Genomic DNA, 6322 nt, shown 5'->3' on the forward strand with positions numbered 1-6322 from the left:
AGAAGAGGAGGGAAAAAAATCAACTGTCAGGTAAAATGTGCACAGGAGGGAGTAGTGGATACACTTAAAGCCCAGATCAAAAGTTTATGTATTCCCAAAGCTATTGAAATAAAAATTGATAAATAATAATGATTATGAATTTGAGCTGTTACACTACAAGGACCAACATTTTTGCTATTCAACTTTTGGCAGGCAATTCTCCATGGGTTTCTTGCGATTTTCTATGGCTTCTGAGGAAAATACATTTTTTTTTAAACTCATTTTTTTTAAATCAATATTTTTTATTATGATGTTGTGGGGTACAGTTAAGGGTTAGGTATACAAATACATTTCATTCAGGCACCCTATTGATAAGAGGTGCTTCCCCATCCCAGACAGATATCTGTTAGCATTAATCCCATCTCCCTACCACCCCCCCATAGTTTCCCACTACTGTCAGTAATTTTCTTATAGTATTACATTGGATGTTCAAGGTCCATTATATGAGTGAGAACATGTGATACTCGGATCTTTGTTTTTGCGAGGAGTCACTCAGTATTCTAGACTCTAGTTCCATCCAGGTTGCTGCGAAATTCGTGATTTTGTTCTTTTTTATGGCTGCGTAGTATTCCATCATGTGTATGTACATTTCTTTTCTTTCATTTGGTCATGTTATCTTTCAAAGATGGTTATAAACCACTCTGGAAGCTAGACTGACTTTTTTTTTTTTTCAGAGCGAAGAGTGTATTGGGTTGCTGCTCATATTACTAATGACAATGTCTCTCTCCCATATAAAGGATGGGGAGATTTGCTAGTAACCTCCTTATAATAGAGTGGAGGTTTCCTAAACTCAGAGTTTTCTCCTATCACTGTGTGAACAGGCATTACCTGTGGCAATTAGGGATTGAGAAACTGTTGTAACTGATGTAGTGTTGACTACTGCTGTTGCTATGATTAATGAACTGCCCTTCGTCTTTTATGCAGGAGTTGTGTGTCGTTAGCCAGTATCCATGAACTCGTGACAGGCTAACATTTTAGCTTGCACACACTGTAAAATCCCACAACCTTCATAGTTATTGATATCTGCATGAAAGATGGCATATCCAAAATTAAATTCTTTGCACCGGTGAGCTTAAAAGTAAAATCTGTTTTAGAATCTTTATTTAATATTAGTCATGAACTATTCCACCCTTCCATGAAGAAGATTATTTTGATAGATTAACTAATTGCAACTACAATTTAATAACAATTATCTATGGGTCAGTCACTTTAAAATGTACTTCAGGGATATGGGGTGATTTTATTTTCACAGCAAACCAGTGTGTTATGTACAATTATTACAGGTATGAATACATGGAAACTGATATCTAAAAATTAAGTAATATTTTTGAATCACAGTTTGTGATTAATAGGGCCAGATTAGCAACTAATCTGTACTAAATTTGTTCTACACTGTAACTGTATGGTCTCAACTGAAATTTGGCACTGATATTGCCTAAAATATCAAAGAATAGCTGACATTTCTATTTTCTATATGAAAGAAATGTTAAATTTGCTATTATCAAATGAGAAGAAGACCTGAAAGTCAACTTAAAAGTACACTGGGTTGGAAAGAAACATACAATAAAAAAAATGAAGATGTCACTCCTTTTTTTCTGCTAGTCATAAATTTCCTTTCTTTATTGCTTCTGTTACTAAAATATCATTAGGCTGAAATCAGAGTTAAAATTACAGAAAACGAATATATGTGAAGATGTCAAGAATTTTAAATCCAATGGATGATATTAAAACATTATTAGAACTATGACTAATCCAGAGGAGAAGACATTGAAATGTCTTTAGAACTGTAGCCAGAGAAGATCATGGGAACCCAAGTGGAATTTGAATATATAGTAAATAGAATACAGTGGAGATTTCATCCACCAAATAAAGCAGCTTTAAAAGTGGTCCGGGCTATTGAGGACCCCAGCATATAGAAAAATTTCCTGTAAAGTGGTTTCAAATTGTTATTGATAAATAAACATGAATAACTGCAGCAAACAGTGTGATGGTTTTTAATTTTCCACCAAGTAGTCCCATGATGCCTGTCGATAGGTTGAGATAATGAAGTTAAGCAATAATGAATGGAATCAACTATAGATCACTAGTAATTCAATATTAAGTTTAGAATAATCAGAATTTCTTTTAATGAGAGTGCTTGTGAGAAAGTGGACATTTGATAGTTTATTTTGAGATAAGATGTCTAAGATGATTTAATGTTTCTGTTAACAGTGATGGAGTGTACAAGAAAATTAAATTTATAAGTTTGTATTTACAAGAATTATTTCTAAAGTTTTTGGATAATTTTTTTTATTAAAGTTATTAATTTTCTCTGTCATGATTGTGGGATGCCAAAAAAGAAATTAAATGTATTCAATTTGTAAATTTAGGTAAAAAATATCTTAAATATTTTCATTAATTAACAATATATACAGAGTGTTTACTTTAGGGTATTTTCTTCTTCCAATTTGAATAATTTATGCTATTAAAAGGTCCTGCTTGTAGTATTTGTTGTTTACTAAATGTAAAAGATAGCAAAACAAATTTTATACGTTTATTTAAACATTTAAATAATGCATACTTATGAATTACTTGAATATGAACTTAAAGTGCAAATTTATTTTACTTCCTGATAAACATTCAAAAATACATTGTGAAAATAATATTATATAACTTTAGAAAAGATTACTAGTATACAAGATAAATTTAATAGCTTTTTGTCACAAAATATTTGAATATTTAAAATATTATCTATGTTATTGGGTGCATATTTATCTTTCTAGAGACTTTCGGAAAAATAACTGGTGGCCTTCTTTATCCTTGGTAATCTTTGGCTTCAAAATCTTTCTGACATTTCTGAAAATGTAATGCAAACATTTAGACCTTCTCTTTTAACACATATCTTTAGTTTATGTGCATTTATTAATTTCTGATGTATTTATTTCTGCTAACTTATTTTTTGTCTTCCACCTATACTGGTTTTACTGTTTTCTTCTTCTGTGTCTTTTGAAATGGTTCCACAAACAAATACTTTATTTGATGATGTTATTTCATTTTGTTTTATTTTCACTGATGTTTTAAAATTTATTTTTAATTTAATTTTTTTGACATACAAAAAACTGTCTTATAAATATTCAAGTAACTTGATTAATTTGGAAATAAGTTTACATCAGGGAAACTATACATTCCATGCCTTAAACCAATCTATCACCTCCAAACCTGTCTTTCTGCTCTCTTATTTATTGTCATTGTTATTACTATTTGTGATAACAACACTTAATATAAAATCTGTCTTCTTTGCAAAAACTATGCAATACATTATTATTAACTATAGGCACCATACTATAGAGCTGATCCTTATAATTTATTTATCTCAATAGCCAAAACATTGTACTCTGATTAATTCCTCCCATTTCCCTCTTTCCCAACGCTAGCAAGGACCATTACATTCCTTGCTTCAAGTATATTTCATTTTAACATATGACTTTTATCATGTGTAGTTGTCTTTGTGTGCTTGGCACATTTTAGTTTGCATAATGCCCTCCTGGTTCATTCACGTTTGTACAAATAGGAGAATTTCCATCTTTTAAAAGATTAGGTAGTATTTCATTGTGTATATATGTCACACTTTCTGTATCAATTAATCCACTGATGGGCATTTAGGATACTTCTAGGTCTTGGTTATCTTGAATAATACACAATGAACATGGGAGTTCATTGACGTATTTGAATACAATTTCTTTGAATAAGTATTAAAAAGTGAGAAAGTAGTTCTATTTTTAGTTTTTTGACGAATCTCCATATATTCCATAGTGACTGTACCAATTTTAAACCTCACCAACAATGTACAAGCATTTCCTTTTCTCCACGTGTTATCTCACAAGCGTTTGTTATATTTTACTTTATTTTATTGATAATGGCTATCCAAAGAGGTATGAGGTAATATCACATTGTGGTTTTGTTTTGTATTTTATTGATAAATTGTGATGTTGAGCACCTTTTCATATAATTGTTGGTTATTCGTATACTTTCTTTGGGGTAATGTTTAATTAGTTCTCTTGCTCATTATTTAACTTTTTTATAATTGCGTGAATTCCATATATATTTCAAACATTAACCCTTTATCAGATGTAACATTTGCCTTTTCATTTTGTTTTTTTTTTTGTTTGCTCTTTTTGTTTGACTAAATACCACTAGTATTTTTTTTTAATTTTATAGCCTGCACTTTCAGTGTGATATTTGAAAAAAAGCATCGCCAAGTTTATGAATTAAGAGCTTTAAAATTGTAAGTCTTGTGCTTAAACCAGTACTCATTTGGGATGATTATTCTATTTGGTGTGAAATAAAGAACTAATTTTATTTTGTTTTTGCTTACACCTTTATTTTTTTAAAACCTAGTTTTTCCAATATTACTTGATGAAGAGTCATGGCAGCCTTGTCAATAATCAAACATGAGTTTATTTATGGGCTTTCAATTTTTTTTTTTTTTTTGAGTTAGAGTCTCACTCTGTTGCCCAGACTAGAGTGCAGTGGCTGCTCTGGTGACCCTTCTGCCTCAGCCTTCCAAGTAGCTGGAACTACAGGCACGTGCTACCATGTCCGGCTCATTTTTTGATTTATTGTAGAGATGAGGTCTCATCAAGTTGCCCAGGCACGTCTCAAACACGCAGGCTCAGGTAATCCACTCACCTCAGCTTCCCAAGGCGCAGGATTACAGGCTGAGGCACTGAGCCCAGCTGGGCTTTCTATTCTGTTTCATTGATCTATATATCTGTCTTTATGGCAGTATCATACTGTTTTTTATTAAAACAGCCTTGTAATATGTTTCAAAATCAGAAAGTATGATGCTTCCAGCTATGTTTTTCTTGCTCAATATTCCTTTAGCTATTTGGTGTCTTTTGTGATTCCAATAAAATTTTCTTATATCTGTAACAAGTTCCACTGTAGTATAGGTAAGTTTACAATGAATCTGTAAATCACTTTGAGAAGTATTGAAATTTGAATAATATTAAATTTTCTAATCCATGAACATGGTATAACTTTCTACTTATTTGTGTCTGTTCTAATTTATTTTATCAGTGGTTTACAGTTTTCAGTTTACAGGCTTTTCATTTTTGCCTAAGAGATTCCTAAATATTTTATTCTTTTTATATATGGTAAATTATGTTCTTAAGATTTTATTTTTAGATAATTCATTGTTAATACAACTAAATGAAACTGATTTTGTGTAATGATTTTATAACCAGAAACTTTGTTGAAATTGCTTATTATTTCCAAAATTTTATAGAGTCTTTAGGTCTTTCTGCATATAAGATCACATCATTTGCAGAGATAACTTTACTTGTTCCTTTTCAAATTCCATGAATTTTATCCCTTTCTTTTCATAATTTCTCTGGCTAGAACTTGCAGTACTCTGCTAAATAGAAATGTCAAGGATGGACACGTTTGCTTTTTTCTGCTATCAGAGAAGAGTTTTCAGTTTTTTTATAATTGAATATAATGTTATCTGTGTGGGCTTTTAATGCACGACCTTTATTTTATTTTGATAATTTTCTTTTATACCAAATATATTGAGAATTTTTAATCATAAAAATGTGTTGAATTTAGTCAAATGTTTATATAATCATACAATTTTTATTCTAGATTTTGTTAATGTGGTATGTCACATTAATTAATTTTTATTTATAGAAACATATTTTCATCCCAGAAATAATTTCCACTTGGTCATTTTGTATGATATTTTTTTCTATAGTTTTGTTGGCCTATCATTAATTTTTTTACATGCAGCAGTACAATTTTATTTGTGTAGCAGTTATTTTGTTCTTAAGTCACAGGAATATGGAGAAAATAATTATTTGGAAGTGGCATAACGCCTAGAATCGCCCACTCGTTCCTCTTAAATAAGACATCACGATGGTAATGGGCCATTCACCCTCTTTTCCAGTCACGGGAGAATTAAATGCATTTGGTATTTTTTAATTTTTAAGGGGGGGGGTGTCTTGACTCAGCAAGGCCAGGAGGCCTGGATGTAGACAATTCAATTGTAGACGTGCCCAAATTGCGTATTGTATTTCCTCATTGCATATTCATGAACTGCTATTTAATTCATGCTCGACGGACATAATATATTTATGCACACCACTACACCCAAATACACATACGCTACACGTACACGTACACGTACGCGCATTGAATATAATATATAATAGGATTATATACGCAAACCCCCCTACCCCCCGTTACCGTAATATTACTAACGCAACGATATACTCCTGCCAAACCCCAAAAACAAGAGAATTACGCC

The sequence above is a fragment of the Carlito syrichta genome, unplaced genomic scaffold (genome assembly GCF_000164805.1).
Source record: "Carlito syrichta isolate Samal-C Ts95f unplaced genomic scaffold, Tarsius_syrichta-2.0.1 Scaffold306425, whole genome shotgun sequence".
Lineage (NCBI taxonomy): Eukaryota > Metazoa > Chordata > Mammalia > Primates > Tarsiidae > Carlito > Carlito syrichta.